General features: G+C 46.8%; 1 non-coding gene across 1 annotated transcript; it reads left to right on the top strand.

The window, feature by feature from the left end:
• The first annotated feature begins 21,190 nt into the window (after positions 1 to 21,190).
• On the top strand, positions 21,191 to 21,272 carry trnas-cga (transfer RNA serine (anticodon CGA)). The gene has a single exon. It is a non-coding gene; the product is annotated as a tRNA-Ser (tRNA).
• The last annotated feature ends 3,632 nt before the right edge of the window (positions 21,273 to 24,904 follow it).

The raw sequence follows: 24,904 nt of genomic DNA, 5'->3' as shown, positions 1-24,904 counted from the left end.
ATGGGTGGATGGATGGATGGATGGGTGGGTGGATGGATGGATGGATGGATGGATGGGTGGATGGATGGATGGATGGGTGGGTGGATGGATGGATGGGTGGAATATGTATCTCCACAAAGGAGTCCCAGAAAGTTGAATCAGTTCATCTGGACCCAACGTCGATTGAGAGAAACGTGTCATCACTCATCTAGACCCCTCCTCTGGTGCTCTCCCTGTTAAAGGGGTTTTTAGGGAGTTGCTCCTTATCCGATGAGAGGGTCTAAGGACAGGATGTTGTGTTGCTGTAAAGCCCACTCAGCCAAATTTGTAATTTGTGATACTGGGCTATACAAATGAAATTGATTTGCTTCGATTTGATCTAAGTGACCTCCTCAGTCTCGACAGCGGCATAACGACCGAAACCAACGATCGGATCCTTATGCAAATATGAGTGTGACCATTAACTAGAGTTACAGTGGCCATGTGTACTATTCACACAGGACTGGGGAATGGTTGCAACCACAGCGTTGTAAGATGGTGACAGATGTACTCTCAGCCCCCCCCCCCCGGTTCAGGGAGGGGCGCTGGTTTGAACGGGGAGTCAAAGAGGCCGTCTATGTGAAGAGGGAACGACCATCCCTGAACCGGGGGGGGGGGGGGCTGTGAATCCTCTATGAACAATAGTACACACGGCCATTGAAACTCTAGTTAATGGTCAGGGGAATCTGCATATGAGACTGGTCGTTGGTTTCGGTGATTACGACACTGTATTGTTTATAAAGGTGGGGGACACCTGCAGTCAGTTGAGACTGAAGAGGTCACTTAGATGACCCCCCCCCCCCATGGACACACCACCCATGGGGATGAGCATTGGGGTAGGGTGCAACGCAGGCCGGGCGGCACGCGAAGGCGGAGACCGGGGCGTGCCGACTTCCGGCATTGCAGACTGGTCCAGGAGGACCAAGTGGGAGGAGACCCCGGGGGGGGGGGGACCCAGAACTCGCTGGAGGGACTACGTGTCCCCTCTGGCCTGGGGACGCCTTGGGATCCCCCAGGAGGAGCTGGAGGGCGTTCCTAGGGAGAGGGAGGTGTGGAGTGCCCTACTTAGCTTGCTGCCACGGCGACCCCGACCCCGGGGAAGCGGCTGAAGATGAAGATGATGATGATGATGATGATGATGATGATGAGAGTGAAGAGGTCACTTAGACGAGGGATGAACCCTATCTCTCTCTCAGTAAACGTTGTGTCCAGATGAACTGATTCAACTTCCTGTGATTTTCTTACCTGGAGTATTGAGCAAGCAAAAAGAGAGACCCCCTCGAGATCCCTCCCCCCCCCCTGCCCCCCGGCCAGACGACAGCGTTGGCATGGAAACGGGTCGGCTATGGCCTACGCGAGGTTAAGCTTGGGGTTGGGTTGGAGTCAGGTTAACGCGTGACATTTTGTTCCAGATTATTCAGGTGAATCTTCTCGGCCCTGTAACGGGGACGGTACACGAGCTGCAGCGCCGTCTGACTTGTTGGGTCACTTGGGTCCGTCTCAACATCACGGTCCAGCCAAGCAACAGACGTTCAGTTCTTCTGCGTCCGGTGGGTTTCTATGGAAAACGGATTTCGTGACGGCGACCACAAAGGAAGTCCCGAGTCTCAGTCGAGGCTGTGCACAAATAAAAAGCTCCCTACTCTAGCTCCTTGAGAACGGGCCTCGAGCCAGTGTGCTGAATCCATCAGACGCCGAGCGACGTTTCAAAGGTGTTTTTACCTCGTTTAACCCCATCCCCCCTTTTCTTGTAGCTCTTAATCTGCTGCTGTTCATCAGTGGGTCCTGTCTGTTCTGATGTAATATACTCTATCTTAGTTCAGCCATCCAGCCAGCACCCACCCCACCCCGCCCCGCCCCGCCCATGCTGCTCTCAGAGTCACGGGGATGCTGCGGCCTATCCTAGGGACAATGTAGTACGGCCGAGTCACCTGACCTACGTGTCTTTGGACTGTGGGAGGAAACCCACCACAGACACGGGGAGGACATGGAAACCCCACACAGAGGACGACCCCCTAGGTCGGACTACCCCGGGGCTCGAACCCAGGACCTTCTTGCTGTGAGGTGACCGCGCTAACCACTGCGCCACCGTGCAGCCCTATCTTAGCCCATGTCAAACTATAATATTTACAACTTTGTCTTATTAAGGTTTAGTTTTTTCTCATCATTCTTATTTATTTCTTATTTCTTAATTATTTTAATTTCTTTCTTTTTCATCCGTGCACTTTCACTCAGTGTATAGTACATTGCAATGACATTTAAAGATGTCCTAAAAAGGTCCTATATAAATGAAACTATAATTGGCTGATTGACTGACTGATTGATTTATTGATTGATTGATTGAACCCATGTCAAGAAAAAACAAGGGAGACTAATGCACCCCCCCCCCCCTTATGATCCACCTTGCCTGTAGGTGTGGCATAAAATAATTACGTGTGTGACCATGTCCTGGCTCCATGCAGGTCTACCATGGTTAGCGCAGCAGCGTAGACCCTTTCATCACTACGTCACACACAGTATGCGCGCGCATTTTGGCAGCAAAATCACGTGATCACCGTTTACCAACCGTAAAAGGGTCTGTTAGACGTCGCTCCCTAATATCACCCCGTTGACATATTTACGCTATCACAACAGTGACCAGCAGATGGCAGTGTAACTCTTCAGCATTTTACAGCTCTCTTCGCCCCTCAATACTGAACTCGTCATACAGTCTGCAGTACCGGCATGCATTGCGGGCCAAACACTTAATCTGACCTCCAACACTCACTCAGACCACCACAGCACTTCATGCGTATCCACACCCACACCGTCACCCACATAACACACGGACCTAAAAACACCGACAGCAGGGAGCATTGCATAAAGGGTGGGCTTTTAGTTTGGAAGTTTGTATGATTTTTTCAAATAGGATTTTGAAAGTTTTGAAAACAGTGTGCCAGCATGTTTGACAATGTGCTGCAAGTACCTCGTGTTTTACAGGCGGTGGAGTATGCAGGAGCAAAACAAGCTCACGGATTTTGGAAAATGTGCCCATTGAACGCGTTTAGTGTGAAAGCAATGAAGAATGATCCAGTCTTTAATGTGCTGTATTGTTGCTTGGTTTGGTCATTTGACTCTGGCCAATAAAACGAAGGCTTGATAGACTCATCAAATGAGCTAGCAAGACCTCAGGGAGAAGTCAGGTCCAGCTTACCCTTCCCTGTAATAGGAAGGTGTTCAGGAAGGCTACTTCCCTTCTGGACTGCCAAGGTCACCCCCTTCGGCCGGAGTTGAGCTGTTACCCTCAGGTCGTCGGTTGAGGATGCCCTGTATTAGGACTCAGAGACACAAGGCCTCCTTTGTCCCCACTGCCATCCGGGTGTTAAATGGTAGACAGCATTCATCTGTTGTCCGCAGATCGCTGGTTTCCATGGTCTGTATATTTGAACTCCTTTGGTTCTCCTTGCCCACCATGTCCTGTTGTTTTCTGTTGTCCATCAGTGATGTGTTCTAGAACCTGATAATGTAATAAATTCCCAATAATGTAATAACCCCGATAATGTCATAAAAATCCGCTCTTGAGTCCATTGAAAGTGCAATATAACCTGATAATGTAACAACTTCCTGATAATGTCATAAAGTGCATTTCCCAATAATGTAATAAACTTTTTACCAATAATGTAATAATGTGTTACATTAACGGGACGTTATTACATTATCAGGTTAGCCTTCATTTCCCTGGTCCTGATAACGTCATAATTCCCCAATATTGTAATAATTTAACAGCAGACCACCCATAAACGGATTCAAGTGCTGATACTGTTTAAGCAACGCAAGCTCGAGAGGTCTAGCGCCACCGACAGGTCAAAGTTGGACGTGCATGAATGCTCTACTCTTCCTCAAAGCTACCTCCAAGCTACTTCCACACATGTTTTTTCTCAGTTGCATCATTTTATTACATTATCAGGAAGTTATTAAATTATCAAGTTTTATTGCATTTTCAATGGCCTCAAGTGTATTTTTTATTACAATATCAGGGTTATTACATTATCGGGATTTATTACATTATCAGGGTTATTGCATTATCAGGGTTATTGCATTATCAGGGTTATTACATTATCAGAGTTATTGCATTATCAGGGTTATTACATTATCAGGCTCTACATGTGTCAATTCTGCCTTGGTGTATGTTTTGTTTGTGTGAGAGTTTTATATATACTGGCTGCAAACTCATTTCCCTGTAAGGGACAATAAAGACACTTTGACTTGAGTTTTGACAATGTGACTTCAGTTTCAATCAAGGCATGTTAGCAATAGAAGAAGAAAAAAACCTTAACTGTGACGTAATAATCTGGCTACAGACACGAGACCGGTGGTTCTCAGTCGGGTGCCACCAATTTTCTATTCTAGCAGGTACCTTATGTTCCAACTGTTTAGCCTCCAATCAGGGCTGTGTTATGCCTGGAGCAACCACATGAACCACACGGTGGAAAAGAAAACCAGGAAGCGCTGGTGTTACCCGAGGACCTGACTGAGAACCGCTGTATATATATCTAACACACGATGAAGTGCTAAGGTGCCCAACCGCAATGAAATTCCATTTGATTCTATCAGCTGTGTTACGGGCTTCATCTGACATTTCACCTCGGTTCATCGCTATCTCCTCCGAGACGAGAAACCAGATGACCTCCTGTGGCCCAGCCACGGAGCCTAACCTTGATTTTATAATTCAGCTAGATGTGAACGACGCAGACAGGCCTCGTGAGTGGGAAATGTGAGAATCAACACTTGAGCTCTGCTACCTGCTTCGCTCCACACACCGGTTGCTCGCTGGAAGATTCCTTATCGCGTCTGCCGGGGAGCGATAAGGAACAAATTAACTGGAGGGCCGGCTGTGGCGCTGAGCAAATATAGGGAAACCACTCAGGTTCAACACGGATAAATCTCCATTTGTTGGATATTTAAAGTGGCCATATCATGCTCATTCCAGCGCAATGTTTTTACTCCGGAGCTCCACTAGAGTAGCTTTGCATGATTCCCAGTTAAAAAAAACAAAAAAAAATCCTTGCCTTGCTGTAAGGCCCCTTGAGGCAAATTTGTAATTTGCGCTATATTGGCCCTGTGACGGGCTGGGGCCCTGTGATGGACTAGCGGCCTGTCCGGGATGTCTCCCCGCCTGCCGCCCAATGACTGCTGCGATAGGCTCCAGCAACCCGCAACCCGAATTCGGATAAGAGGCTTGGATAATGGATGGATTTTATTTAAAGGCGCCTTTCATGACACTCAAGGTGACCTTACATCAAAATCAAATACAATAAAACAGAGCAGTAAAAAACATTATTGCAATCAATAAACACGCAATAAGCAATACAGCACACAAAAGCAGGAGCTTAAAAAAAAGATGAATTTGAAGCTGTTAATGCTGTTAAAGTGAGTATACTAGTTTAAAAAGGTGGGGTTTAAGAGCAGTTTTGAATTCTATAATGGAGTCCAGTAAGCGGATGTGACCGGGAATAGAATGCCAGAGTTTGGGTGCAGCATAGGAGAAAGTACTGACACCTATTGTGCTGAGGTTGATGGCAAGTAGTGCCAATAGACCTGCTCGTGAAGATGGCAGGGAGCGAGATGGAGTGTAAGTCTGAAGGAGGTCTGGGAGATAAGCAGGGGATAGATTATGAAGAGCTTTGAATGTTAATAATAAAAATTTTAAATTAATCTGCTGTGACACAGGAAGCCAGTGTAATTGAATCAGCAGGGGACAGACATGGTCAGTGGACTTTGAACGTGTCCGTGCGGCAGAATTCTGGATGAGTTGAAGTCGGTGATTAAGTTTTTTGGGGATGGCTGGCAGGATCGCATTGCAGTAGTCAATGCATGATGTGACCAAAGCATTGAATAAGACTGCCGTGGAGTGTTTTGTTAAAGCAAGGCGTAGTCAGGAGATGTTTCGCAGATCGAAAAAGGCAATCCGGGAGACGTTGTTTATATGACTGGAAAAGGAAAGGGTACTATCTGGGATAACACCAAGGCTGTTAGCCCGAGAGGAGACAGGAATGATGGCTCCGACAATGGGGAGTGAGCTAATATTAGTTTTTGAGAGTGTAGATTAAGTGCCAATGATGAATAGCTCAGCTTTACTACGACCGAATTTCAGATAATTGTTAGCCATCCATATCTGTATATCATGGAGACAAGCAGTGAGGGTACTGGAGGGGAGAGTGGAAGTGGGCTTAGTGGACACATAAAGCTGTGTAGCAGTCATCAGCATAGCAGTGGAAATGGATACCATATTGCCAGAAGATGTTGCCAAGAGGGAGGAGGTAAATAATAAACAGGAGGGGCCCCAACACTGAACCCTGTGGAACTCCATGAGGAACAATAAAACCTTCTGACCGGTAATTCTGGATTTGCACAAAATGTGTCCTGTCTATAAGGTAGAAAGCAAAGCACTGATACACAGTGCCCCCAACGCCAATGCTAGCCAAACGATCCATGAGGAACACACACACACACACACACACACACACACACATATATATATATATATATATATATGATAGAGTATAGATAGATCGTATGGGATATAGTAGTATAGACAGGGCTCCTGTGTGTACCCAAAGTTAAAAAGGAGGCCCAGCTGCTGGCAGGGCCTTTTCTTATCGGGCCCCGTTCTTGTGGATTAGCGTGCGTGCTGCCATCAGACAATCAGAGGTTGTTGAGTCCTTTAAATCCAAACTTAAAACTTATCTTTTTGCCTTAGCCTACAGTTAGTTGCCTTTAAGTTGAGTGCTTCACAACCTGTACTGCAGGGCGGGTCGGTTTCTGTCTCAATGAATTTACCAACCACTGTTCTGCTGACGAGACTATAGTGTATACATTATTGACTATTGCAAACTGTTATCTTCTCTCACTTGTCTTTTCTCTCCCTCTCTCTCTCTCTGAATGATTTCATCTCCTTTCTCTTTTTCGGTGTGTGAATGGTGTGATGTGAGTCTCCCTTGTGTGCACGTGCAGTCTGTCCTCCTCCCAGGTTTCCATGGTGATGGTGGTCGCCACCTGGACACTGCTTGGCATCCCCCTCATCACGTTTTCTTTTTATATATCTTATAAATCCATATAATTTTGTTATCCTGTTTTAAAGTTATATAATTTTCTCACTAAGATGTGTAACTATTTTTTTTTCATTTATTTATTTATTTATTACATGGTGATGCATTTTACATGGTCAGACCGGAGGGTGTGCTCCAATTATCAGGGCATCACACTGCTCAGCCTCTCTGGGAAAGTCTACTCTAGGGTACTGGAAAGGAGGCTCTGACCGATTATTGAATCTCGGATCCAGGAGGAACAATGCGGATTCCATCCCGGCCGTGGAACAAAGAACCAACTCCTTACCGTTGCAGAAGTGCTGAGGGAGGCATGGGAGTTTGACCAGCCAGTCTAAATGTGTTTTGTGGACTTGGAGAAGGCTTATGACCGTGTACCCCGGGGCACTTTGTGGGGTGTACTGCAGGAGCATGGGGTACCGGGGCAGTTGGTACAATCCATCCAGTCCTTGTATAACCAACGTGAGCGCTGTGTCTGTATTCTCGGCACAAAGTCAGACACGTTTTTGGTAGGTGTCGGACTCCGCCGAGGTTGTCCCTTGTCTCCGATTGTTTGTGATATTCATGGACAGGATCTGCAGCCAACGTGATGAGTGTGTCCGTTTTGGGAACCACGGATTTGCATCTCTGCTCTTCACAGATGATGTGGTTTTGTTGGCTTCATCGGAACGCAACCTCCAGCGTGCACTGGGGCGGTTTGGAGCTGAGTGTGAAATGGCCGGGATGAGAGTCAGCACCTCCATGTCTGAGGCCATGGTTCTCTACCAGAAAAGGGGGGATTGCTCGGGGTCTTGTTCACGAATGAGGGTAGGATGGAGTGGGAGATTGATAGGCGGATTGGTGCAGCATCAGTAGTACTGGACTGTTGTGGTGAAGAGGGAGCTGAGCTGGAAGGCAAAGCTCTCAATTTACCCGTCAATCTTCGTTCCTACCCTCACCTATGGTCATGAGCTTTGGGTAGTGACTGAAAGGGTGAGATCGTGGATACAAGCAGCTAAAATTAGTTTCCTTCATGGGGTGTCTGGGCTTAGACTTAGAGATGAGGTTGGGAGTTCGGACATCTGGAGTGAGCTCGGAGTAGAGCTGCTGCTCCTTCGTGTCGAAAGGAGCCAGTTGAGGTGGTTCGGGCATCTGATTAGGATGCCTCCTGGGCGCCTTCCTTTGGAGGTTTTCCTGGCACGTCCAACTGGTAGGAGACCCCGGGGTAGACCCAGAACTCGCTGGAAGGACTACATGTTCAATCTGGTCTGGGAAAGCCTTGGGATCCCCCAGGAGGAGCTGGAGGGTTTGCTGGAGAGAGGGGAGAGGGATGTCTGTAGTGCCCTACTTAGCTTGCTGCCCCCGCGACTCGACCCCGGAGAAGCAGCTGATGATGAGATGAGATGACCCCCCCCTTTTTCTTCTCAATTGTATCTTGCCAATTACCCCACTCTTCCGAGCCGTCCCAATTTCTGCTCCACCCGCTCTCCCAATCTGGGGAGGGCTGCAGACTACCAAATGCCTCCTCCAATACATGTGGAGCTGCCACCTACTTCTTTTCACCCGACAGTGAGGAGTTTCGCAAGGGGGACGTAGCACGTGGGAGGATCACGCTACTCCCCCCAGTTCCCCCTACCCCCCCGGACAGGTGCCCTAATCGACCAGAGGAGGCGCTAGTGCAGCGACCAGGACGCATACCCACATCCGGCTTCCCACCCACAGACATGGCCAATTGTGTCTGTAGGGATGCCCGACCAAGCCGGAGGTAACATGGGGATTTGAACCACCGATCCCTGTGTTGGCAGGCAACAGACCGCCATGCCACCCAGACAACCGGAGCTTTCTTCTTTAAGATAGGTGAACAAGGGGAGTCCGGGTGGCGTAGCGGTCTATTCTGATTAGCTGGCCAGATGGAGAGAGCCAGGTTGGGAATTTTGCCAGGACACCGGGGAACCCCCTACTCTTTGCGATAAGTGCCATGGGATCTTTAATGACCACAGTGAGTCAGGAACTCGGTTTAACATCTCATCCGAAGGACGACATCTCCTGCAGCACAGTGTCCCCCTCACTGCACTGGAGCATTGGGATTTGATAGTTGTTGTTTTGAATTAGGCCCAGAGGGAAGACTGCCCCGTGACGGCCCATCAACATCACTTCCGGCAGCAACCCAGTTTTTCCCGGGAGGTCTCCCATCCAAGTACTAGCCAAGCCCACACCTGCTTAGCCTCCATTATTTGGCAGAGCCAGGGTACACGTTGAGCTGCCGCCATGACTATGAGGGCCACTGCTTCCCTCCTATTTCCTGCTGGAACCATCCATGCTAACATGGACGGTTGATATTATAAAGAACGAACGCACCCCAAGTTGAGAGATACTATGCTAGTATATTAGATAGTAGAGAGTTGTTAGGGAAATAATAAGTAAGCGATTTGAATGACCCGGGGCTATCCCGGAGCACAACGAGTTAGCTGATTAGAAAAACTGTTGACATGATGTGGGGTTGTTGGTTTAAAGTATGAAAGACCTGCAGCTAATGGTACAGCGAGTCGCTTGGGAGACATGATACGATCCCCCGCAGTACCGGGATAGAAACTAGCAGTAAATATTTAAACAGCAATTCGGCACGCTTTTCAAATATTCATGAAATCTAATCAAGCTAATCATAATATGATCTTTATTTCTCATAATGCATAATGAACCCCCCCCCTCGTTTCAATCAAGCATGACCAGAGTAGCTGACTTGACTTTGCAGCTGTGCAGCACAACAAAAACAAGCACAACACACACACACACACAAACATACATGTGTGCATGCCTGCAAGCGTGCACGCACACACACATATATATATACACATCTATACACACCATCAGAGATAAAAGGCAAGGTGATTGTCTCCACAGCTGTCAAAAAAGGAAGGAAAGAAGGGCGAAAAGACAAAAGGAAGGGAGAAAGTCAGAATGGAGGGAAGGAAGGAAGGGAGAAAAGACAAAAGGAAGGGAGAGAGTCGAGCGGGAAGGAGAGAGGGAAGGAAGGAGGGTCTAACTAGAAGCGTTGGAGAGTCCACGGTTGTGTTTTCAGTTCCCACCTCAACACCTTCATCGCTTCTCTCCCTCTCTGCCCTTCGCGTCCTCGTCGTCTCTGCTGGCGGCCCTGTGGGACAGAGGACAATCAGTAAACGGAGAGAGGTTTCAGTCAGGACATGTTCTCTGGTGCTGAATAGTTTTGTTTTTAGCTCTACTTCAATGTATGTTTGGCAGGAAGAATGACAGAAACATCATGAGAGAGATAGAAAGAAGGAAACAAAAGAGGAAAAACAAAGTCAAAAGATACACAGGAATCAGGAACACTTTGTCATTTCCCCCCCCCCCCCAGCCCACAGCGGTGCAACACAAACACACATCCAGATTCTACAAGAACACACATACCCAACTACAAAAAAATAAAATAAAATAAAAATCATTGTTCGAGAGAACGAACGCCAACCAGGGTGACTGTCGTTCCTGCCGGTCTGCGTGGGCTAGCAGTTAGCTGAGCCTGCAAGTCTTTCCTCCTCGGGTGCAGCTCCAGGCAGGGCCGTGGTCCTGGGCCCAACAGGACGCAGCAGACCAGGCTCCCCCCAGCCGATCCAACCGCCGGTTCTGCCAGCCGTCAAACGAAGACGTGGACAGACGCGGACAAAGACGCTGCATGGACGGTCCTGGGTGAGGCCGCCGCCATCTTCCCACACCGGAAGTGGAAAATGCTGGTGAGATGTGTTTTTCAAATTTCCAAATCATACTACAACAACACTTCATATGTCAAATGCACACAACTTAATCCAATATATTAACCAGTCTGCTATAGCACCCTCACACACACACACACACACACACACATGACAGCAGAGAGGAGACAAGGAGTGTACCTGGAGGGTTCGATTCCTTCATCACACAGAGACATTTCATCTCTTTATTAGACAGAAAGCGGGCCTGTTGTCTAATGTCTGGCCTTAGGAGTACATGCACGCACACACACACACACACACACACACACACACACACACACACACACACACACACACACACACACACACACACACACACACACGGAAACAGCCATGTTTCTATTTGCTGTGTTGCTCATTTTCAATGCAACTCATTTTCTGGACTCTGGGGATTGTGTAGCCGCGGGCTCACACACCGTGCACTCCATCTGATAGTCTCTGTGTGTGTGTGTGTGTGTGTGTGTGTGTGTGTTTGCTCTGCAGACAGGATAATAACCTCCCTGTTTGAGTCTGCATGATGACAAGATCTCAGATGGACTGGACCCAACCCCCTCCAGCAGCACCAAAGCGAAACGCCAACATGTCACCTGCACGTATGTAGCAGAATATCCTGTTAGTGCTGAAATCCCCTCACCATGAGGGGAAAGCTAGAAGCATCTGGACTGTAATGTTCTGCCGGCGATATGTGCAATATGTGGACTGCACAACAACGTGACGCCTTTCCATATTCAGCTTAGGCTGATAATGTAAAAACTGCAAGTAATACGGCGGTGGAAAGAGCACTGGGAACTCCTACGGAAGCGAATTCACGCCGTCCCATGCAGTGTCTTTGTCCACGTCTACGTTTGTCTTGGTTTGATGGCTGGGACAGCTGGCGCTGGATCGGCTGGGAGAGCTTGGTCTGCAGCGTCCTGTGGGCCCAGGGACCACGGCCCTGCCCGGAGCCGCGCCCGCAGAGTTAACACCAAGGGCGATCTGACAGGACACGGAAGCGGGGCAGGCTAAGCTAACTGCTAGCCCATGTAGACCGGCAGTTCCGGCAGCCATCCTGGCGTTTGCTCTCCTGGACAGTTTTTGTTTTGTCTGGATATGTGTGTTAGTTTGGATATATGTGTTATATGTGTTAGTCTGGATATATGTGTTAGTTTGGATATATGTGTTAGTTTGGATATATGTGTTATATGTGTTAGTTTGGATATATGTGTTAGTTTGGATATATGTGTTATATGTGTTAGTTTGGATATATGTGTTATTTTGGATATATGTGTTAGTTTGGATATATGTGTTAGTTTGGATATTATGTGTGTTAGTTTGGATATGTGTGTTAGTTTGGATATTATGTGTGTTAGTTTGGATATATGTGTTAGTTTGGATATTATGTGTGTTAGTTTGGATATATGTGTTAGTTTGGATATTATGTGTTAGTCTGGAGATATGTGTTAGTTTGGATATTATGTGTGTTAGTTTGGATATGTGTGTTAGTCTGGATATATGTGTTATTTTGGATGTGTGTTAGTTTGGATATTATGTGTGTTAGTTTGGATATGTGTGTTAGTCTGGATATATGTGTTAGTTTGGATATGTGTGTTAGTTTGGATATATGTGTTAGTCTGGATATATGTGTTATATGTGTTAGTTTGGATATATGTGTTAGTTTGGATATGTGTGTTAGTTTGGATATGTGTGTTAGTTTGGATATATGTGTTAGTTTGGATATGTGTGTTAGTTTGGATATATGTGTTAGTTTGGATATATGTGTTAGTCTGGATATGTGTGTTATTTTGGATATATGTGTTAGTTTGGATATATGTGTTAGTTTGGATGTATGTGTTAGTTTGGATATGTGTGTTAGTTTGGATATGTGTGTTAGTTTGGATATATGTGTTATATGTGTTAGTTTGGATATGTGTGTTAGTTTGGATGTATGTGTTAGTTTGGATATGTGTGTTAGTTTGGATATATGTGTTATTTTGGATATATGTGTTATTTTGGATATATGTGTTAGTCTGGATATATGTGTTAGTTTGGATATGTGTGTTAGTCTGGATATATGTGTTAGTCTGGATATATGTGTTAGTCTGGATATATGTGTTAGTTTGGATATATGTGTTAGTTTGGATATATGTGTTAGTCTGGATATATGTGTTGGTTTGGATATATGTGTTGGTTTGGATATATGTGTTAGTCTGGATATATGTGTTAGTCTGGATATATGTTTTAGTTTGGATATATGTGTTAGTTTGGATATATGTGTTAGTTTGGATATGTGTGTTAGTCTGGATATATGTGTTAATCTGGATATATGTGTTAGTCTGGATATATGTGTTAGTTTGGATATATGTGTTGGTTTGGATATATGTGTTAGTCTGGATATATGTGTTAGTCTGGATATATGTGTTAGTTTGGATATATGTGTTAGTTTGGATATGTGTGTTAGTCTGGATATATGTGTGTTAGTTTGGATATATGTGTTAGTTTGGATATTATGTGTGTTAGTTTGGATATATGTGTTAGTTTGGATATTATGTGTTAGTCTGGATATATGTGTTAGTTTGGATATGTGTGTTAGTTTGGATATATGTGTTAGTTTGGATATATGTGTTAGTTTGGATATATGTGTTAGTTTGGATATATGTGTTAGTTTGGATATATGTGTTAGTTTGGATATGTGTGTTAGTCTGGATATATGTGTGTTAGTTTGGATATATGTGTTAGTTTGGATATTATGTGTGTTAGTTTGGATATATGTGTTAGTTTGGATATTATGTGTTAGTCTGGATATATGTGTTAGTTTGGATATGTGTGTTAGTCTGGATATATGTGTTAGTTTGGATATGTGTGTTAGTTTGGATATTATGTGTGTTAGTTTGGATATGTGTGTTAGTCTGGATATATGTGTTATATGTGTTAGTTTGGATATATGTGTTATATGTGTTAGTTTGGATATATGTGTTAGTCTGGATATATGTGTTATATGTGTTAGTTTGGATATATGTGTTAGTTTGGATATTATGTGTGTTAGTTTGGATATGTGTGTTAGTCTGGATATATGTGTTAGTTTGGATATGTGTGTTAGTTTGGATATGTGTGTTAGTTTGGATATGTGTGTTAGTTTGGATATGTGTGTTAGTTTGGATATATGTGTTAGTTTAGATATGTGTGTTCTTGTTTTGGATATCTGTTTTTCGTCTTTGTGTTGCACTGCTGTGGGCTGGGAGAAACGACAAATGAAGTGTTCCTGATTCCTGAAGTACGGCTACTTTACGGATCATCTACTTTAGTAAAAGCAGAAGTATTGAAGAAAATGATTGGGCCGCTCTGGTGGCCGAGCGGAATAAACCGCCATCCTTGCAGCCCGCTCGTCACGAGGCTGGGAGGTTCGTATCCCAGACTCGCCGTAACCGGTCACGGCCAGAGCGTCCACGGGGTGAGGCCTTCATTAGGCCACCCTTACCCGAGGGATAGTGGGTGTAGATCGGTGTAGTGTTCAGGGACTCACATTAGGCCACCCTTACCCGAGGGATAGTGGGTGTAGATCGGTGTAGTGTTCGGGGACTCGCATTAGGCCACCCTTACCCGAGGGATAGTGGGTGTAGATCGGTGTAGTGTTCGGGGAGTCATCGTTCTCCAGCGACCCCTCTGGCCCACCCGGGCGCCTGCAGCCAAGCAGCCGAAAGCATTCTCCCTACGCCTCCTTCGCGGCCTGAAGGTGATGCAGTCCATGGGAGGAGGCCTCAGCGTGTGAAACAGCGAGAGCAGCCGACACGAGTTGGAAGGAAGCTGGTGTTACGACTATCTCCTTCCTGTGGAAAGGTGAGCCAGGGGAGTTATTCCACAAGAGTTCCGGCCGTATGCCATTGGGTTAATCGGGTGGGATAAGGGGAAAACTAGAAATACATTTATTTAAAAACAAACAAAAAGAACAAAATGAGTCGAGTCAGAGTAGATGGGTTACGTAATGAAAAACGACTTGAGTAATTACTTTGTGAGTTACTTTTGTTCTTTTCATGTCTACAAACTAAACATATGAAATATTCTTCAGGTGACGTGGCCCACATCATTAGAGACAAGCTGGACCGACACACTGGCTGAACAAACCACGTTTATCCTGACAATATAAACCTCCATAAACACCCAGTATCACTAACACTTCAGACTTATTCAGACTAACTCTGCATTTAGACATTAGACTGATGATAAGAAACTGATGATAAGATATAAATAAAGCAAACAATAAATAGTAATATAAAAAAGAAAATTAAAATGAAATAATAGGATATGATTTTATTATACTAAAAGTATCATTACAAGAAGATTTACTCAAGAACTGTAATGAGAAGTTGTAATTCACTACTTTCCACCTCTGTGATAACGTGCTAAAAGAAGGTACTACCTAGCCGTTAGTACTGAAACCCTGCACAAAGCAAACTGTAGCTACAAACTGTTGACGGGGGTCAGAGGTTATGCAAGACAGTGAATGCCAAGCCAATGCCTTCCACATATGCTTGTAGTGTGTAACCGTATGGAGGTATACACCGATCAGCCAAAACATTAAAACCACCTGAGGCCACTGCCATCAGGGAATAGCGTTGCCATGAAGGGGTGTACGGGTCTGCAACAATGTCTAGGTAGGTGGTACGGGTCACAGGAACATCCACATGAATGCCAGGACCCAAGGTTTCCCAGCAGAACCTTGCCCAGAGCATCACACTGCCTCCACCAGCTTGCCTTCTTCTCATAGTGCATCCTGGTGCCATCTCTTCCGACGCACACCCACCCACAGCCGTCCACATGATGTAAAAGAAAACGTGACTCCTCAGACCAGGCCGCCTTCTTCCACTGTTCCACGGTCCACTTCTGATGCTTACATGCCCATTATAGGTGCTTTCGGCGGTGGACAGGGGTCATCGTGGACACCGACCAGTCTGCCGCTACACAGTCCCATACACGGCAAGCTGTGATATGCTGTGTGTTGTGACACCTGTCTATCATAGCCAGCATTCACTTCTTCAGCGGTTTAAGCTACAGTAGGTCTTCTGTGGGATCAGGCCTGACCGACTAGCCTTCGCTGCCCACACGCATCAGTGAGCCTTGGGCGCCCATGACCCTGTCTCTGGTTCACCGGTGGTCCTTCATTGGATCACTTTTGGTAGGTACTGAACACTGCATCCTGGGAACATCCCACAAGACCTGCCGTTCTGGAGATGCTCTGATCCAGTCGTCTAGCCATTTAAATTTGGCCCTTGTCAAAGTTACTCAGGTCCTTACGCTTGCCCATTTGTCCTGCCTCCAACACATCAACTTCAAGAACTGACTCTTCACTTGCTGCCTAATATATCCCACCCCTGGACAGGGGCCATTGTCACGAGATAATGTTAATCCCTTACCTGTCGGTGGTTTTAATGTTTTGGCTGATCAGTGTTTGTAGGTATGTATGAGGATGAACACGTATTTTGAAGGACAGGCTGTATTACTCCAGTAGAACAATAACGTAGTATCTATCTATCCATCCATCCATCCATCCACGATATTTGTAATGTAAGTGCCAATCCATTTTACTCCATAGCGCTTGCATACCAGAATAAGACTGTGGTCATTATGGGATGGTTTCAGTGAAGGTGCAGCTTTGAGATGCTAGCAGTCGTTGCAAAAGTCCTGCACATTCCTCATGCTGTGACTCCATTAACGGTGGGAGAAGACAGACAGACAGACAGAGAGAATGAACCAGAAACACTCAACCCGTTTTTCTTTCAGTCAGTCGTCTCCTGTCTTGATCTGGCGGGACAACACTGTTCTGCTGTCTGACTGAACCCCTGTGTATCCGGCATCGTCGTGCTCTTTAAGCTCCATGTACTCTGCAATCTTACATTGGTAGTGTAACCAGTTATTTTCTTGCCCGGTGCGGGATTCGATACGGGGTGTACTGCACCACAGGGCGACATCACTAACCGCTCGGCTAAAGGGTTAGACCCGTTAGCTAGCTAGGGGCTAACGGGTCTTATTAGTAGTTTACAGCATGTATACACACAACAGACCTGACATCATGGACTTCTTTGGTTTCTTCAGTTTCGGTGTATTTGGCGTCATCTGGTGGTCAGAACCGTTGGTCTTAATACCACAAATCACAAATTTGCATTACAATCAAACATAATTGTGCAGGTCACAATTTTCAGCGGTTGCAGATTTTGGTGTAACCCCGGCAAGATACTCCACAGTGTTATGTGACAGGGTTATATTGATCAGCATATTAAATATTTAATTAAACACATTAGATTTATGTTTACCATGGTGTTTTGGTGTCCATCCAGTCCTCCTCCACATCTCCTGTGGGCTCTATCACGTGGGAATGGCGGTTCTCACCGACACCAAGGAAACTCAGCATACAGACGAACAACTACACAACGCTAACACAATGGCTGTTGCTGCTGAAATGCCAGCGGGGGAAAAAGGCATCCAATATGACATTTTTAATATCAAAAATTCCATCTTTAAAATACATTGTCAGTGTTCAGACAATACCTCTTTCTTATCTGTTGGTTAGAATGACCAAGGCGGTCATTTTGACCGTTCTGAATTTTCAAAGTTTAATAACTTGTGGGGGGGGGGGAAGATACAGACGTTCCACTCCCTGAATGTTCCTAAAATTGCGTGTATTTGTGTTAAAGTGGGTTTGAGATCAATTGTACAAAAAAAGTTATAAGATCTACCTAAAACGACCATCGGTGGTCAAAATGACGGCGCGCAATTTGTGCGTCATCGTGCTCGTCGTGTCACTATTTATGACGCGTGTTGGTGGCGTCATTTCCTTTGGGGAAAGTTCGTTGCTCTGTCCTAGAAACACACCAGCGTCCTCCAGTGCAGAGACATAGTCTAAACTTGGCTTTTGCTTATTTCCAACATGTCTGGTTAGAGACGCCGTTACAGACGCACCATGACTACCGCCGAGGCGTTGCGGGATTTACAGGCGTTGGACAGGGGCCATTTTAAATTGTTTGAAAAATAGTATTAAAGTTGTTAAAATGGTCATTTTGGTGTCAGTCGTTTCACAACGCACATACTAACGCATTAATAGCTCGATTGGGTATTTATCTTGACAGAATATAGAGTTTAAACACCGGCAGTCATTTTGACCGCTCATGGTCGTTTTAGGAAGGAGTGAAACCCCGGTCGTTAGCTCAGTTCATTGGAGAGGATTTACAGGTGTTGGACAGCGGCCATTTTAAATTGTTAGAAAAATAGTATTAAAGTTGTTAAAATGTTCATTTTGGTGTCAGTTAGTTTCAAAACGCACATACTAACACATTAATAGCTCGATTGGGTATTTATCTTGACAGAATATAGAGTTTAAAAACCGGCAGTCATTTTGACCGCCCATGGTCGTTTTAGGTAGGAGTGAAACCCCGGTCGTCAGCTCAGTTCATGGGAGAAATTAAACCTCTCTTACTCGCTGACTTGTCAGAACGCTTTGCGTCGGTCAGCTTTGGGTGGCGGTTTGAATCCGAGCTGCTCACAGCAAACAGGAAGGCGACGGCAGCCAATCACACCACCGCTGCTGACTGGTTCTTACTGTTGAATGTTTTGACCCGTTTTTCTTCTTTTTTTTAAATGAAATGTTTCTGTAACCGTTTATTTTCTTGCCCGGTGCGGGATTCGATACGGGGTGAAAAGGGTCAGACCCCCTAGTCAATCGCCCAGTGGGTCTTATTAGTAGTTTACACTATTATGTAAAAAGGCTGTATTAAGTAGTGAAAATTAACGCTGTTGTAAACTATACGATCAAGTTTCATTTCGGTTGAGCCAGTTGTTATTGTAGCATTTTGTGTTTATTCTGCGTTTGTTATTGTAACCGGTTATTTTCTTGCCCGGTGCGGGATTCGATACGAGGTGTACTGCCCCACAAGGCGACGTCACTAACCGCTCGGCTAAAGGGTCAGACCTGTTGGCTAGGGGCTAACGTGTCCTTATTAGTAGTTTAGAGTCGTCACCCTCCCCGGAAGCGCGCCCTCGCGCTTTCTTCTTCCCGCGCTCCGAAGAGACTTCTGAGGATCTGCACACTTCCGGATCCCACCGCTGCCACCAGTTATTTTCTTGCGCGGTGCGGGATTCGATTCGAGGTGTACTGCACCGCAAGGCGACGTCACTAACCGCTCGGCTAAAGGGTCAGACCTGTTAGCTAGGGGCTAAAGGGTCAGACCCGTTAGCTACCCTGCACTTTGGGTTCTTTCACATTTCAACATTTCTCTCGGTATGGATTTCTGCCGATGACACGCGTAGAGAAGCTTGACTCATTGATAACTTGATGCCTCTGACATTGTTTGCAACCTCACTAAATCTCTCCATACCTCTGAAGACACACTCTTGGGAATTCACAGCGCCGCCCTCCTTCTTTTCTCTTTCTTAAATCATCTACTTCTGAATCCAGACACCTCTCCGGAAACCCATTAGAATAATCCCCAACAGCCGGAGTCAAACCGATGAGGGGGGGGGGGGGAGAGATCCGCGACTGCCTTTAACACATCCCTCCCTTTGTCTCTCGGGTCCTCCGGCTTTTCCCCCAATCGTGTCCAAATAACGCGAGGGGTGGTCGGGGCGCGGACGAGCGGCGGGATGTGACGACAGAACCGCGGGCTCGTCACGCGGGGGAAGCACCGGCAGGCAGCGGCCTCCAATACGATACGAGGAGAACGTGGCTCCCTGGGGCCCGAGGCGACCCCCTCCCCCCCCCGCCCCCTCTCCCCCCTCCCCCCCTCGGCGCCAACCTGCAGCCGGAGATAAACTATTACAGCAGCATCTCTATAATCCCCGACGAGAGACTCAGCCACCGGAACCCGGAAAGACAAAAAAAAAACCCCACCGGGGCACGAAACACACCTGTGTACTGTGTGCGCGCGAGTGCGCGTGCGCGTGCGCGCGTGTGAGAGAGGGAGAGAAGTAAACAACAGAGATGGTGATAAACCGACAAGACCAATCAATAATAAGATGACGTCGTGATGGAAATCTCTGCCGGGATGCTGCTGCTGCGCGCTCGGGTTGTCACGTGTCAGAGAGGCGGGACGGTGATTGGCGGGGACGGGCGCGAATTAAAACGGAGGGAGAAGCGGTAAAAAAAGGGAGGATTATGCAAAGCAGGGTTTTAATGAAGCGGCTGAGGAGGGGGGGTGTAACTAATTCCCGCCGGACCGCCGCGACTCCCGAGTCTAAAAGCGTCTGAAGTATTTTGTACTTTAAATGACGCTTGTGGACGGCCTCTTGATGATCTAAGACAGCCTGGCGCCGAGTACACGTACTGCTACCGCTACTTGGTAGTATATGAACCAGCGGTATTATACTTCCGGTCGTATACTTCATGCATGAAGTACCGGCAGTACGTGGTAATCATGTCATATCAGTACTTAGTAGTAGTACTTTTTCTAAACGTGTCATCATAGTATTATGTATAATACTATAATGACATGAGTAGTACTACTACTTCACATTGTACTAATATGACATGATTACCATGTAGCAAATGCACCACCACTCTTAGTGCTCCAAATAGTACTACTATGATATGGTTACGATGTAGCAAATGTACTATTACTACTACTTCATGTAGTACCTCTATACTATACCTGCTATGTAGCAAGTGTACGACAGCTACTTCATGTAATACTACTGTGGTATCTGAATTTATCTCCTAATTTCTGACTCCCTTGTATAAGTGACTTTGGATGAAAGATCTACTTGATAAAAAAGTGTAAATGTACATGTACTGTCCGCAGGCCTGTTCAGCTGCAGGCCCCGAGTCGGTTTGTGCAGGTTTACACCGTACGTAACTGGACAGTCTATTGTATCTGGGCCTTGTCTTGGGTCGTCACTACAAACCGGCCTACCTTCCGGTCTGACTTTAGCCTACCTTCCTCTGTGACTTTAGCCTACCTTCCTCTGTGACTTCAGCCTACCTTCCTCTGTGACTTTAGCCTACCTTCCTCTGTGACTTCAGCCTACCTTCCTCTGTGACTTTAGCCTACCTTCCCGTCTGACTTTACCCTACCTTCCTCTGTGACTTCAGCCTACCTTCCTGTCTGACTTTAGCCTACCTTCCTGTCTGACTTTAGCCTACCTTCCTGTCTGACTTTAGCCTACCTTCCTCTGTGACTTCAGCCTACCTTCCTCTGTGACTTCAGCCTACTTTCCTCTGTGACTTCAGCCTACCTTCCTCTGTGGCTTCAGCCTACCTTCCTCTGTGACTTCAGCCTACCTTGCTCTCTGACTGCGTTAACCCGCTTTATAACTCTCCGCGTACCGTTGCGTTGAGGGAAGGATCGTATTAAAATAAGGTGGTACATTCCCGGTGCTCCGCGTGCTGTGATGGCCGAGAGGTTAAGGCGTTGGACTCGAAATCCAATGGGGTTTCCCCGCGCAGGTTCGAATCCTGCTCACAGCGTCTTTATTTCAGCTCAGCACGGGGGGGGGAAACTCCGTCAGGGTCGCGGCTGCTGGAAGTTTTCTGCGAATTCGTCGATCGCGATCACGTGATCCCCAGGGCAGATTCCGGTCCCGGATGAACAGATGACTGCCGATGTTAAAGCCGGATGGACTCCGTGCTGTACATACAGCATCCCTTTCTTATGTCTTCTTCTGTGGCTGTTGGCTTTCCATCACCTATATGAGCCCAATCTGCGATTCATTAGACGTCTTGAAATTGCAGCATACTTACATACACGATGAAGAGTTTGACTTCCGGATTGAAAATAAACGCGTCTTTCTCAGCTGACGCTAATAGAAAACGTGGGTCGGTTTTACTCCAAACTTTACAACCACCAGTGGTGTGCGCAAACCTTTTACAGCATCGGAGAAAAATTAGAAACTCAGATTTAGTTTGTTGTTTAGTGTTGGTACTTGTATTAACAGACCTGTCAATCAATCGGAGAGTGACAGCAGCCTCCTGTGGTTTTCGTTTCGGCAAAGGGGCGACACGTGTGGGTCATGCACTGCACCCTCTGAACAGTAATCATACAGAGCTCATAAATGTCAGCTGTCCTACAGAATATCACGTTCAAACCGGAAATGGGTTTTCATCTGAATTATCTAAATGAAAATTGACATTTCGAGTTGATGCGCATACAAAGATACGTGATGTCCCGGTGAAAGTCCGCGTGTAAACTGCCAATATCCCCGAGAGAGAGAGACAGACAGACAGAGGGAGAGAGAGACAGAGAGGGAGCGCGAGAGAGACAGACAGACAGACAGACAGACAGACAGACAGACAGACAGAGGGGGAGAGAGACAGACAGACAGACAGACAGAGGGAGAAAGAGACAGAGAGGGAGCGCGAGAGAGAGGGACAGACAGACAGACAGACAGACAGACAGACAGACAGACAGACAGACAGACAGACAGAGGGGGAGAGAGACAGACAGACAGAGGGGGAGAGAGACAGACAGACAGACAGACAGACAGACAGACAGACAGAGGGGGAGACAGAGAGGGAGAGCGAGAGACAGACAGACAGACAGACAGACAGAGGGAGGGAGAGACAGACAGACAGACAGACAGACAGACAGACAGAGGGAGAGAGAGACAGAGAGGGAGAGCGAGAGAGAGACAGAGAGGGAGAGCGAGAGACAGACAGACAGACAGAGGGAGGGAGAGACAGACAGACAGACAGACAGACAGACAGACAGACAGAGGGAGAGAGAGACAGAGAGGGAGAGCGAGAGAGAGACAGAGAGGGAGAGCGAGACAGACAGACAGACAGACAGACAGACAGACAGACAGACAGACAGAGGGGGAGACAGAGAGGGAGAGCGAGAGACAGACAGACAGACAGACAGACAGACAGACAGACAGAGGGAGAGAGAGACAGAGAGGGAGAGCGAGAGAGAGACAGAGAGGGAGGGAGAGCGAGAGAGAGAGACAGACAGACAGACAGAGGGGGAGAGAGAGAGCGAGAGAGCGACAGACAGACAGACAGACAGACAGACAGACAGACAGACAGACAGACAGACAGACAGACAGAGGGGGAGAGAGACAAGAGAGTGAAAGATAGAGAAAAGATAGGTGAGAGCGAAAGATAGAGAGGAGAGCGAGAGATGGAGAGAGAGAGAGAGAAGAGAGAGAGAGACAGAGAAAGAGGAGTGAGAGAGGAGAGAGAGAAAGAGAGAAGAGAGCGAGAGAGAGAGAGAGAGAGAGAGAGAGAGAGAGAGAGAGAGAGAGAGAGAGAGAGAGAGAGAGAGAGAGAGAGAGAGAGCGCGCGCGCGCGAGAGAGCGAGACACGGGAGATTAGGAGGCTGCTCCCCTTAGTGCAGCGCGCACTTCCTGTCTGTCCCGCTATATAGAGGCTGTCTCTCCCACCGACGGGCGATAGGAAGGAAATCAATCGATCAGTCAGTCAGAACTTCAGAGAACTGATCGACTTGTGCCGCACCCCCCCCCCCCCCCCATCGGACCCACGGCAGAATGGAAGCGGTCCGCTCCAACTGCGCTCCAACTGCGGAAGCCCCGGACTGCCAGCTGAGATGCAAGTTCAAACGGAAGAGGAGGAGAAGGTGCAAAAGTAAAGGTCAGTAGACCAAGTAGAAACTTGCTGCTTGGTTCTTCGGTGGAAGATTATCCTGACGTGCACGCGAGCGTCTTTTGCCACGCGGCGTTTTAGCTTGTTTTGATTGTTTGCTTTCTTTTCCCAGTACAGTGCCCATGTCTGACTGCAGCGAGCAAAGACTCAAACACGCGTGAAGTGTAGGAACTTAAAGTTTGACCCTTAGGGCCATGCACCGCTTGTTGTTTTGCACTTACTCATCCAGAATCCTGACCACGCAACACTTTGCAAAATCCCACACATGCACAGATGGCCAACACTGCAAGATTCCGTTGCACACGATGTTGGATTTTAGGCTGATTCCTGATTCCCAGTTCTCCAAAATCAACCAATACTGAGAATTTCTAGGATTAACCAGTAGGTACATTGCGCTCCACGTAGGATTCTAACAGTTGATTGAGACATATGGATTTTACAAAGACGCGCCTTTCTTCTGCAAAACTGCGGAGAGATTGAAAGAAGGTGCACGTGGAGGAGGGAGATAGAAGAGAAGGGGAGGGGGGGGAGGCTTTTCCTCAATCATGATGGCGACGGAAAATAATTCGGCATTCTGCTCACTCTTTGGTGGAAGCACTGATATGGGATCAGCCAGCTCGCCCCCATAAAGCCTTGTGGCGAGTCTGCGGGGCATGTGGACTGGCAGAAAGCGTTCTGTTTGCATTTCCAATCTCCGGCTCTTCACCATGCAGGACACTGAAGCTTACAGGTCAAGATGACCGTCAGACAATTTTCATCCGGCCATCAAAATATCCCTCATCTGTCAGTTAGCAAATATCTCCTTTACATGCATGATAAGAGACGTGCAGTATTTTAACCACTGAGTGCACTGGTGTACATTTGTGTGTTGGAAGTGTCTCAATCGTTATGAAAGCTTTTGGTAATCACAATTAGAGTCCTCTGGGCAACAGGTCAGACTTGTAGGATTAAAGCGCCAGCCATTGTTCTGCGCAGGCTAATCCTTACCAAATGCTGCAGATTACTCCATAATGGCTTTTGTATTAAATCAAATCCTTATTCAAAGTGCCCTAAACCTATATCCCACTTTCATTAATGACCCGCTGGCCCTTTTCCACCCTCGGTGGGCGGAAAATGAAGCTTCGCGTCCGAGAACAGAACATGACCAATTTTTTTTCCCTTTAGAAAAATATAAGTATGACCTCAGAATATCTATTGGGTATACTGCTCTCACCAAGCTATCAGCAAATATGTCATCATTTCAAGAGGAAGGGCCTCCGGTTTGTACTTCCGTCTCCGTTCTGAACGTTTGCCTTGAAACACCAAAGCATAATGGGTAGGTTTCCACGGGACGTGGCAGACGTCATCATCAGTAAGCACAATCACCAATAGGTACACTGTGGAAAAAAACAGCATTTTTTACAGTGTACATCTCGTTGGGTTCAGGGCAAAAGTGAATGCGGACAGGTACACTGTAAAAAAAACTTTTTTTATGGGGAAAAACAACTGGCAGCTGCGGTCGT

Source organism: Lampris incognitus, chromosome 14, assembly GCF_029633865.1.
Source record: "Lampris incognitus isolate fLamInc1 chromosome 14, fLamInc1.hap2, whole genome shotgun sequence".
Classification (NCBI taxonomy): domain Eukaryota; kingdom Metazoa; phylum Chordata; class Actinopteri; order Lampriformes; family Lampridae; genus Lampris; species Lampris incognitus.
This window is presented reverse-complemented; position numbering and strand designations above follow the sequence as displayed.